Source organism: Mastomys coucha, unplaced genomic scaffold (assembly GCF_008632895.1).
Source record: "Mastomys coucha isolate ucsf_1 unplaced genomic scaffold, UCSF_Mcou_1 pScaffold5, whole genome shotgun sequence".
In the NCBI taxonomy this organism is placed as follows: Eukaryota; Metazoa; Chordata; class Mammalia; order Rodentia; family Muridae; genus Mastomys; species Mastomys coucha.
The window spans coordinates 73,775,808-73,788,130 of NW_022196911.1; the positions used below are offsets into that span (position 1 = coordinate 73,775,808).

At 44.2% G+C, this 12,323-nt stretch overlaps 1 protein-coding gene across 2 annotated transcripts in view; it reads left to right on the forward strand.

Annotated features, from left to right (window-relative positions):
• The first annotated feature begins 3,952 nt into the window (after positions 1-3,952).
• Fam222b (family with sequence similarity 222 member B) overlaps positions 3,953-12,323 on the forward strand; it is a 60,977-nt gene continuing 52,606 nt past the window's right edge. The window contains exon 1 of one of the 2 annotated variants that reach the window (XM_031354318.1): positions 3,953-4,089. The gene's annotated coding sequence lies outside the window, so the exon portion shown is untranslated. The remainder of the gene's footprint in view (positions 4,090-12,323) is intronic. The other variant, XM_031354321.1, reaches the window with a different exon arrangement.

Below are 12,323 nucleotides of genomic sequence, written 5' to 3' on the forward strand. Positions count from 1 at the left end.
AGACAGGGTTTCTCTGGATAGCCCTGGCTGTCCTGGAACTCACTTGCTGGCCTTGAACTGAGAAATCTGCCTGCCTCTGCCTCCCAAGAAGTGCTCAGATTAAAGGTGTGTGCCACTCTCTCTTTCTTTTTATTTTATTTTATTCTTTTAAGATTTATTTATTTATTATATGTAAATACACTGTAGCTGTCTTCAGACGCACCAGAAGAGGGAGTCAGATCTCATTACGGGTAGTTGTGAGCCACCATGTGGTTGCTGGGATTTGAACTCATGACCTTCCGAGGAGCAGTCAGTGCTCTTCCCCGCTGAGCCATCTCACCAGCCCTCTCTCTTTCTTTTTAAGCAGGGTTTTGTTATGTGGCCCTGTGTGGCCTGGTTCTTGCTATTTTTCTCAGGATGGTTTCAATCTCAATTTGAGACAGCCTTTCTGGCAGCTTCCAAAGTGCAGAGATGACAAACATGTGTCACCTTGAATAAATAGTGCCACATCTTTCAAGCTAGGAGCTAGCTCACAGGACCTGGTTACTGGCCAATATCTGGAATTGTAAGTTCTTATCTTTTACTTTCCATATCTAAAGATGATCTTGTGCTGGGAGCACTACTGTATGTCTGTAATTTCCCTAATTGGGAGGGAGAGGCAAGAGGCTATGAAGAAGTTCAAGGCCAGACTGGAGCTATATGAGATCTTGTCTCAAAAATAACACAAAGGGGAGCAGGAGTGATGGCTCTGCAGTTGAAAAGAGTGACTGCTGTGCTGGGTAGGCCTAAGCCACCTGAGAAGAGGGGACTTTAATTGAAAAACTGCAGAGGCAGGTGGAGCTCTGTGAGTTCAAGGCCAGTCTGGTCTATATAGTGAGTTCCAGGACAGCCAGGACTATGTAGAGGGGTCCTGTCTGAAAAACAAAACAAAACACTCAAAAAACAACAAAACAAAACAAAAACTCTAACCCAACCAGATAACTAAACAAGCAAAAGAAAAAAAGAAAAAACAAAAACAAAAGCAAGTAAGCAGGGCTGTAAGCCTGGAGGTGGCAGCACAGGCCTTTATTCCTGGCACTTGGAAGGTAGAAGCAGACAGATCTCTGAGTTCAAGGCCAGCTTGGTCTACAGAGTATGTTCCAGAACAGCCAGGGCTACACAGAAACCCTGTCTCAAAAATAAATAAATAAATAAATAAATAAACAAAACAAAATAAACAAAACAAACAATAAGAATAATAAAAGCGATGGTGGTGGCGTGGAGTGGATGGAGCCATAAGCAAGCTGTAGGGGCATTTTCTTAATTAGTTACAATGTTGGAGGGCCCATTCTATTTGGGGTGTTGTCACCCCTGGCCTGGTGGTCCTGGATGCTATAAGGAAGCAGGCTGGTTCCAGGACAGCCAAGACTACGTGGAGAGACCCTTTGTTCAACAACAACCACAAAAAAGAAAACAAAATGAGGAAGAGGAAAAAGACGAAGAAAAGAGGGAAAATGAGGAGGAGAGGGGAGAGGGAGAAAAGGGGGAGGAGGAGGAGCTACAACAGCAAGCAGGCTGAGTAAGCAGCACCCAGGGCCTCTGCTCCTGCCTACAGGTTCCTGAGTTCTTCCCCTGACTTCCTTTGATGACCGACTGTGGAGTGCAAATGTAAGCAAAATAAACCTTTTCCTTTCCTATTTCCTATTGATCATGGTGTTTCATTACAGCCATATAACTAACTAAGCCCTAACTAAGATGACTGTTCTTGCAGAGGGATATGGGTTTGATTCCCAGCACCCACACAGTGGTTCACAACTGTCTTATCATTCCAGTTGGAGGGGATCAGATACAGTCTTCTGGCCTTCAAGAACATTGGGCATTCACATGGTGTACACACGCACATATATATGCAGACAAACCATCCATACATATTGAATCAAAAAGAAAAAAAAGAAAAGGAAAAGAAAGAAAAGAGAGAAAGAAAGGAAAGGGAAGAAAGAGAGAAAGGGAAGAAAGAAAGGAAAGAAGAAAGAAAGGAAGGAAGGAAGGAAGGGGGCTCTCCTGGGTTGGAGAGTTTAGGGTGGGAGGTGGGGTATGCCAGCTGGGAGGACTCAGTAACAGATAGGAACTGAGTGATTAAAAGGAGAATCTGGAGGCCAGCATCTGCTTTGATATGTTAAATAGGCACTTCAGCTAATTGTCCTGGGTTTGAAACCTAACACATATAAAACAAATATTTAAAAAAAAAAAACATGCAGAAAATAGTTGAGGAATGCTTATAGTTATGTGGAAGAGATTTTCAGATTTATTTTATTTTATGTGTCTGAGTGTTTTGCCTGTGTGTATGTATGTGCTATATGTGTGCCTGGTGCATTGCTTGAGGAGGTCAGAAGTAGACATCAGGAACTGGAGTTTTGGATGATTGTGAACCACTCTGTAGGTGCTAGGAATAGTAACAAGTGCTCTAAAACACTGAGCCAGTTCTGCAGCCCCTGGAAGACACTTTAAAGACAAAAGAAAGTCGGCAGTGGAGGCTCACGCCTTTAGGGCTATACTGAGAAACTCTGTCTCGAAAAACAAAACAAACAAACAAACAAAAAAGACAAAAGAAAAAGGAAAAAAGAAAGAAAGAAAATGAGAGAGACACATTTTGTCCAGTGCTGTAGCCACTGGTAAGTTGACCATACTCCTTTCAATAGCAAGTCCTCCATGTTTATGTAAGCAACCCTAATTAAATTTGAGTCCCTCTCTCCCAGACCACTTAGGAGGTAGCTCACTTATTAAATTTGCACCTGTGTATACTGTATTCGATACCAATTAGTTCATACCAATTTGTAGCAACAGACTTACATTTTTAAAAGACAGAAGCATGTGGCAGGCATGCAGCTCAGGCCTGTAATATTGTTATTCAGGAGGCTGAGGCAGAAGGATCACAAATTCAAGGCCACCATGGACTACATATGGTATTCAAGACCAGTCTGGGCTACTGGTGAGAGCCTGTCTTATATAGCCAAAGTCGTCATCATCATCACCCCAATAATAATACTGTTGTAAGCATCTCATGAAGATTCTTCGGGTTCCCAGGTACTTCTCTGAAAAGAAGGCGAAAGAAGTAACACCAATTTCTTTTTTCTTTCTTTCTTGTTTGTTTGTTTGTTTTGTTTTGTTTTGTTTTTTTTCGGGACAGGGTTTTTCTGTGTTGCCCTGGCTGTCCTGGAACTCAAGCTGTAGACCAGGCTGGTCTCGAACTCAGAAATCCACCTGACTCTGCCTCCCAAGTGCTAGGATTAAAGGCGTGCGCCACCACCGCCCGGTTCCAATTTCTTTTTTCTACGTAGCTGACTTTCCTAGAACTTCATCTGTCAATCAGGCTATCCTCAAACTCACAGAAATCCTCCTGCTTCTGCAAAGACTCATGGAGTGCCCCATTCCGTCTGGCTGTTAGTTTATTAAGTACTTCAGAATTCCATTAAATATAGTTGTATAGGGACTGGAGAGATGTTCAGCGACTATGAGCTCTTGCTGCTGATGCAGAGGACTGAAGTTTGGTTCCTAGGATCGATGTCCAGCCGCTCACAATCGTCTATATTAGTATTTCAAGTACTGTTGGGTTAACAAGCTCTTGCTAGTACCACACAGGGATAAAGGTCTTCTTTAGTGGTTTGCAAAAAGATCTGACTCCATAGTCGGAGGTGTACAGTAGGGAACTAGTCTGCAATTTCCTCGATGCCTAAAACATTTGGTTTTTAAGTGCAGGCAGGATCCAAAATTCTGGTGGGATAAATCTCTATTCAAGACTTTAGTAAGTTAGGTAAGATAGTCTAGAGGCCTAAAAGGAAGGCTCAGCAGCCACATTCCCTAAGACCTTAAGTATCCAAGGCCAGCGAGCGGCCATGCCCACTTGAGACCCAGAGAAGCAGGACATCAGGCAATGATAAAGACGTCCCCGGAGCGAGGTGCGCAGGCGCAGGCTGCCCGACAGGGCCCCGGGCAATCCGGGCTGCGCAGGCGCAGAAGCAGCTCCCGGCCAGTCCGGACGGCGGCTGTGATTGAGAGGCTGGGGCGTGGAGCAGCAGTGGCGGCGACCGGCGACAACGGAGCAGCCATGAGGGCCGGGCCCAGTCACCGACAGTGAGTGGTGGTTTAAGGGTAGTGGACACCCAGGAATGCAGATCTGGCGTGGTGGAAGGACACCCTGACTAGCGGGGTGGCCTCTACTTGTCGGGGACGTAGGTCGTGGGGGAGGGATAGTTTGAGGTGATGGTGGGAGCATTTGGTGCATGGATGGTTAGGTCGTGAGTCCCAGAGCTGGACAGCTTGGCGGAGGGAAGGGGTTGCGTTTCGTGGAGTGAAGGCGCTCACGGCAGGACCAGTGTCTCGCGCTGCCTGGTTTGTCATCATCCCTTCCCCCAGGAGCTTTGGGTCGCCTCTCCCTTTCCGCTTCTTTCAGAGAATGGTTGCTGGGGGAAGGGTGGTGGAAAATAAAAGCCGAGCTGGAGCTGAAGAAGTCCACTCTGAACCAGACAGAGAAGGGCCGGTCACTGGAGTTACGGTGTGCCCTGGGTAAAGCTTGGGAGTCGAAAGCTCTGTTTAAATTCACAAGGAATCTAGGTTAAAGAGCTAAGGACATGGAGTCAGGTTTGGAACCAAGTCCAGCACAGATAAACGTGATCGATAACCTTGAATAGGACTTACTTAACCTTTCTGGTTCTCTGGAAGATCCAGCATTAAATGCTGGGCTTTGGTAAGCTTTTTATATGTAGTTGAGAGAGCTTATGAAACCTATAGATTGTACGTACTATACGGGCTAGTATGTATCAGCAATACTATCGGATTTTAGACCCCATGGTTATTAGTGCGGTGACTGATTTCTCCGTCAAAACAAAGCATATTTCTAAAGCCTCCGTAGACAAAAATATGTGCTTTCTGCATAAGTACAGCAGATCGTCTGTAGAAATAGCACTTTGTTCCGAAGTGTGACAAATTCACTGTCAAATTGAATAGGAAAAGTACCATACTCCTCTGCCTTTTTCCAAATGGTATGCAGTCTCTGGCCAAGAGGAAGCAAATACAGACTGAAGCACTGAGCTAAGTTCTCAACCTTCCTTTTACTTTTTATTTTGAGACAGGGTTTCACTAACTTGCTTATGTATGCTGGTCTTGAATTTGACCAAGTTGAATTTGAATTAACAGTCTTGCTCCTGTTTCTCCAGTAGCCAGGGTGACAGGCGTACCTGGTTGAGGTTCTGGAGGGGTCATCTGTTAATGCTTGTGTGCCAAGCGATTTATTACTGAGCCATCTATCTCCCTAGCCTCTACTCGATGCTGGAACCTGAGCCTGAGTTTTGAGTGTACTAGGCAAGTGCCCTACCTACCACCAGCCCCTTTTGTTTTTGTTTTTAATTGAGATGGTCTCACTAGGTTACTTAGGCTGCCCTTGCATTTTCAGTCCCCTTATCACAGCCTCCTAAGTAGCTGGGATTACAGTTTTCCATCATTAAGCCCAGAGTAAGCTTCTATTATTTTTATTTTATTTTATTTATTTATTTATTTATTTATTTATTTATTTATTTTTTGGTTTTTCGAGACAGGGTTTCTCTGTGTTGCCCTGGCTGTCCTGGAACTCACTCTGTAGACCAGGCTGGCCTCGAACTCAGAAATCCGCCTGCCTCTGCCTCCCAAGTGCTGGGATTAAAGGCGTGCGCCACCACCGCCCGGCTTTTATTTATTTTTTTATTTTTTGGTTTTTTGAGACAGGGTTTCTCTGGGAAGCCCTGACTGTCCTGGAACTCAGTCTGTAGACTAGGCTGGCCTAGAACTCAGAAATCCGCCTGCCTCTGCCTCCCAAGTGCTGGGATTAAAGGCATGTACCAGCACTGCCCAGCTATTATTAGTTTATTTAATCTTTTTTTTTTTTTTTCACACTCCAGATTTTATCCCCCTTCCAGTCCACCCTCTGACTGTTCTTCATCCCATAACCTCCTTCCCACCCTGGCTTCTATTATCTTTATTTTTAAAAATGTGTTTATTTGGAGGCTAGAGAGATGGCTCAGTGGTTTGGAGCCCTTGCTGGTTTTAAAGAGGGCCTAGGTTCCATTCTTGGCACTTGCATGATGGTTCACTGTCATCCATAAATCTAGCTCTAGCAGATCTGCCTTCTTTATTTCGTAGGAAAAAGAACAAGTTTATTTAGTACCCTGCAAAGAAAGCAAAGGGGATTGACGATAATAGAAGAATTGCCTGCCAGCCTCTGATACTTTTATTTATTTATTTATTTTAATTGTAAAAGCTTCCTTTGCAAGAGTTTGGTTGCCCCAGGGCATTCTCTGTTTTGGAGCTCAGAGCAGTCGGTGTACAGCAGCTTTTCAATTCTTTTCTTCGTGGTTTATGGTCCCCTGTTAGAAATCTCTTCTGTGAAGTGAGAAAGACAAGTGGGTGGTTGTGTAAGGGTCTAGAAGCTGGCTGGTTCTGTGAGAGGCTGGAGGAGCGCTCCCGAGGCTTTGTTGTTGAGGGTAGATAAAGTGAAGGACAGAGCTAAACTGTGCGCTGCCACAGAGGCAGAGTGCTTTCCAAAGATAAGTGCAGATGCCTTTCAAGTGGACAGAAAGGCAGGTGCTTTAGCTGGCTCTGAGGAATTCGAGCTTGAAACGGTGAGGCCTTTGGAAAATTGGGGAGTGATTTCTTTTAGCTGAATGAAGGTGGGGAGTGGCTGTACTAGATCCCTGGAGATCTGTAGATAAGAGGAGTGAGTTGTTTTAGAGGCAAGGGAAGTGAACTCTTGCTGTCATTAACTTTCCTGTCTGCTAACACGTCATTTTTATGTTTCTCTCCTGGAGCTATACAGTGACATATATTTTTTTCTATCTAGTAACTTGACGCTCCCAATAAATTCTCTCTCTCTTTTTTTTTTTTTTTTTGGTTTTTGAAGACAGGGTTTCTCTGTGTAGCCTTGGCTGTCCTGGAACTCTGTAGACCAGGGTGGCCTGGAACTCAGAAATCCGCTTGTCTCTACCTCCCAAGTGCTAGTCTCCAGCACTGTTAGTGAAGGCATTCCTTGCTATTATTGGTCTTTCCAGAACTCAGCTTTATACATGATAAATGAAATAGAGGTTAGAAAATGTTCAAACTTGCCTAGCCATCTTATTTCTAATAATTTGACATCTATTTTTAATGTTGATAATGCATTTTCCCCATGGAGATTTCCATCAGTTCAAACAAGTCCATAAATGCCATGCATTTTATGCTAAAGTAGGTTTGAGCTTTTAAGAAAACTTCCTATGCTTTTCTCTTTCAATTCTTTAACTATTTGTAGTTACTCTTATGTAGTAAGTGATAGTTGCCTGGTGGGGATTTCCTTTGCTGGCGAGAAGTAGAGGGACCAGTGCCTGGATTGCCCTTTACAAGAGCAATTTGACTTCATGAGCCGGGGAGATGTACCACCTGCTCAGCTCCAGACACTGCAAAGGCTGAGGCAAGGAGTATGTATGGCTTAAGAATTTATTTTGTATTCTGGTAGTACGTTATTTTTTCTTTAAAAAAAAAAGAAAGCATCATGTGACTCAAGAGGAAACTTAAAAACAAGATTATGGTGTTTATAATCAGGAAAATAATTGCTTCAAAACAGTGTTTGTTTCCTGAGAGTCCTTTTGATCTTTTGATCTTGCAAGCCATTTCACAACAGTGAGATGGCTTATCAGGTAAGGCGCTGGCCACCAAGCCCAACCCCCTAAATTTGACCTTTTGGAATCTACGTGGCAGAATGCAAGAACCATCTCCTGAAAGTTGTCCTCTGACCTTCATACTAACTCTCAGCTGGAGGCCTCCCTCCCCAACACAAAACGTAATAATAAACAAAAAGAAAAATATCTTGTGATAGTTTGCAGCAAGTAGCTAATAATGGAAGTGAGGCATAAATTATTTCTTTTTGGTTTTGTTTTCTGAAATACTGCTGATAACTTTAAATGGGAACAATGTGGGAGGAAAAACCAAGGGTTGGAGGTTTAGGTCAGTGATAGAGTATATACACATAGAAGCCCCAGGTTGGTGCTTCAGTACTGGAGGAAGACAGCAATCAAACAAAAATAGCAACAACAACAGTAAAGAAAGAGTAAAATTATTTTTATTTATTTTATGTGTATGAGTACACTGTAGCTGTACAGATGGCTATGAGCTATCATGTGTGTGGCTGCAGGGATTTGAACTCAGGACCTCTGCCGGCCCATCTCGCTCCACCCTGCTCACTCCGGCATAATTCACTGTAGCTGTCTTCAGATGCACCAGAAGAGGGCGTCAGATCTCATTACGGGTGGTTGTGAGCCACCATGTGGTTGCTGGGATCCGAACTCAGACCTTGGGAAGAGCAGTCAGTGCTCTTACCGGCTGAGCCATCTCATCAGCCCCCGAAAGAGTAAAATTATAAGTTAGGATGGTAATATAGTTGGGTTGGTAGGATGTGCTTGCATGTATGAAACCTGGATTCCATCTCCAACACTGAGAGTTCAGTACATGGGAGGTGGAGACAGGAGAGTCAGAAGTTCCAGGCTATTCACAGCTACATAGGAAGTTGGGAGTTCTGTCTCAAAAAAAGGAGAGTGGGAATGGGGCAGTGTGATAGTAATTTACATCTAAAATCCCAGCACTCTGGAGGTTGAGGCAGGAGGGTAACTATGAGTTTGAAGACAGCCTGGACTACATAGTGAGAGGTTCAGGTCAGTCTGGATTATAGGGCTAGAATGAGAGAAAAGAAAAAAAAAAGCATTAAAATGGACCAGTGGTACAGAATAGTGCCCCAAATGGCAGAGTTTGCGTCTAGTGTTCATACAGTTGGCAGAGTAATTGCTCATTAATATTTGGTGAATGAAAATCATAACCAATTATGAATCGTAATTAGCAAACAGGTTCAGAGCTCTGCAGGTTATTGTTGTTGTTTTTGTTTGTTCTTTATTTGTTTTACAAGATAGGATTTCTCTGTAGTCCAGGCTGTCCTGAAACTTGCTCTGTAGCTCAGGCTGGCCTCAAACTCAAAGATCTGCCCTGAAAGGTGGCTCTGTTGTTAAGAGCACCAAAGGGCCAGGCAGTGGTGGCGAACAACTTTAATCCCAGCACTCAGGAGGCAGAGGAAAGTGGATCTCTGAGTTCTAGGCCAGCCTGATCTACAAAATGAGTTCCAGGATGGCCAGGGCTACACAGAGAAACCCTTTGTCAAAAAAACAAAAAAAACAAAAAAACAAAAAAAACCCCCAAAGGACCCAAATTTGGTTCCCAGTATCGAGCTCCAAGGGATCTGACACCCTCTTCTGGTCTCCTTCAGCAATCACATATATGATGTATATACACACCTAAAAAAACCAAATCTTTAGCCAGGCAGTGGTAGCACACACCTTTAATCCCAGCACTTGGGAGGCAGAGGCAGGCGGATTTCTGAGTTCAAGGCCAGCCTGGTCTACAGAGTGAGTACCAGGACAGCCAGGGCTACACAGAGAAACCCTGTCTCGAAAAACCAAAAACCAAAACAAAACAAAACAAAAACAAATCTTTAAAGAAAAGAGATATACATATATAAAGTAATCGTAATGAAGCTGAGCATGATGTTGCTCTTCTGTAATTCCAGCACTGGTTCTGAAGCAAGAGGATCTTGAATTTGAAGCCAGCTTGGACTAGATATTATAAACCTCTCAGCAAAACACAAGCTGGAGAAATGACTTAAGAGCACTCTCTAGAGGACCTGGGTTCAATTTCCAGCACCCATTTGATGGCTTACAACTGTCTGTAACTCAGTTCCAGCAGATCCTGTGCCTTCTTCTGGTCTCCACAGGCATCAGGCATGCATATGGTGCACAGACATACATGCAGCCAAAACACCTATACATTAAACAGTTGTTGAAGTATTTGTAATAGAATATAATATCATATAATCAATTTTATGGTGCCATGGTTATAAAACTTATTTTTACAAAAAGCAATAGTGGTTAGGCAGGGTGTCATAAACCTTTAATCCCAGCATTTGGGGGCAGAGGCAGGTGGTCTCTGAGATTGAGACTAGTTTGGTCTACAGAGTGAGTTCCAGGACAGCCAGGACTACACAGGCTGTCTCCTCCCGACCCCCCACAAGACATAGATTATAGGGGGATACATTGGCAGGATTGACGGTAGACCACATGAGTCAGAGTACTTAAAGGACAAAGGTCACTTTTTTTTTTTTTTTTTGAGGTAAGGTTCTAGTATATAATCCCAACTGGTCTGAAATTTCCCTTGTAGACTAAGCTTGCTTCTGCCTCCCAAATGCTGGGAATAAAGGTGTGTTCTACTGCACCTGGTCCTCCAGTCACTCTTTTTTTTTTTTTTTTTTTTTTTTTTTTTTTTTTTTTTCTCGAGACAGGGTTTCTCTGTATAGCCCAGGCTGGCCTAGAACTCAGAAATCCGCCTGCCTCTGCCTCCCAAGTGCTGGAGTTAAAGGTGTGCACCACCACTGCCCTGTGGGTCACTCTTTGTGTGGCGCTGAACACTGACCTCAGGGCTTGTCACGTTAATAATCCCAAATTCTGTGCTGTGCTGCAGAACCGCACCCACAGTCCACGGCACAGTTGCCCGCCACTGAGAAAGTCCTGCTTCTCAGACCAGCATGCCATCAGTTGGAAGATACTTCCTGTATTCAGAGTGGAAATGTGAGGGGGAATAATTGCTGAAGGATTGTTGAAGTGGAGTAAACCGTTTGTTAGGAGAATTAATGCAAGGGCTGAGCACACAGCACTGTCAGTAGACACCCCATGCTGAGCCTGCAAGACAAGCCCTCAAAGTGGGGCAAGGTAAGCCAGCATTCCAAACTAGAGTAAATTCTGAAAATGAAATACTGGAAAACAGCATGATTCCGAAGGGGTTTGCGGTTTGAGCACTGCACTGTTCCTAACATTGGGGAACATAGCTGCTTTGTCTGTGGTGGTGGGGGTCTGTGCGTGTACTCTCCTGTAAAGAGTGCCGACTAAAGAAAAGGAAAGGTTTGAGGATGGGAAGCAAAAGGCAGTGTTGATGTGCACCACCATGACAGGACAAGTGAGGGAGGAAATGAGCTACGACTCTGGCAGAATAATGTTGAATAATGCAGCAAAGCAGGCCAGGAAGTGTGGAAGGCTTTCAGAAGAGATGTGTGCCTAATAATTTTAAACTCTTAGACTCGTGTAGCAACATTTGGAAGGCGAGTCTAGAATAAAAAATTCTGAAGTGAGAGTGTGAGCAGCAGAGTGGCCAGGGGCAGGGCAGGGCAGGGGCTCTCCAGCTGACCAGAGGGGTGACGAGTGTGAAGTCACTGTACTTTCAGCGAGAGGTGAATGTTTTCTTTTTTTTTGTTTTGTTTTTTTTTTGTTCTTTTCGAGACAGGGTTTCTCTGTGTAGCCCTGGCTGTCCTGGAACTCACTCTGTAGACCAGGCTGGCCTCAAACTCAGAAATCCACCTGCCTCTGCCTCCCAAGTGCTGGGATTAGAGGCATGCGCCACCACCGCCGGCTTGAATGTTTTCTTAGAGAAGTGTTTAATATCTGTTCCTGGCTCTTCACTGCCTGAAAGGTTTGTTTGTGCTCCAGTCAGCTGTGATACAAGGTGAAGGAGTATATAGCAAAAGGAAAATTACTACCCTCTCCTCTTTTTAACATTTTATTTGTTTCGTGTGCATGTGGGCATTTGTATATATTTTTAGATTTTCCTAAAAATTTATTTTGTATGTATGCATGCTTTACCTCCTTGTCTGCACTACAAACCGCCCCTGGTCCCCGGAGAAGCCAAAAGAACGCATCAGATTCCCTGAAACTGAAGTTACAGACAGTTGTGAACCAAAATGTCTGTGCTGGGAGTTGAGTAACCACTGTGGCATCCCCCAACTCCGCGTGTGAATATGTGTGTGGACACATGTGCCGTGGCACGTGTGTAAAGGTCAGTTCTCGCCACTGGGTCTCGGGGATTGAATTTTAGGACAGCAGGCTGGTGCAGCAAGTATTTTTACCCACTGAACCATACCATACTGCCTGCCATCCATCCATCAAAGCCTTGTGTACCCCCGGCTGTGATTAAACTTTGGTGTTGTCTTGAATGCCCTGAGGATTTTGATCCTTTTGTTTCCATTTAACCAAGTGCTGGGATTACAGGCACACACCAACAAACCCAGTATTTATTTATTTATTTATTTTATGTGTATGAGTGCACTGTAGCTGTACAGATGGCCGTGAGCCATCATGTGGCTGCTGGGAATTGAACTCAGGACTTCTGTGCGCTCCGGCCCCACTTGCTCCGACGTAATACACTGTAGCTGTCTTCAGACAGCACCAGAAGATCTCATCATGGGCATCAGATCTCATCACGGATGGTTGTGAGCCACC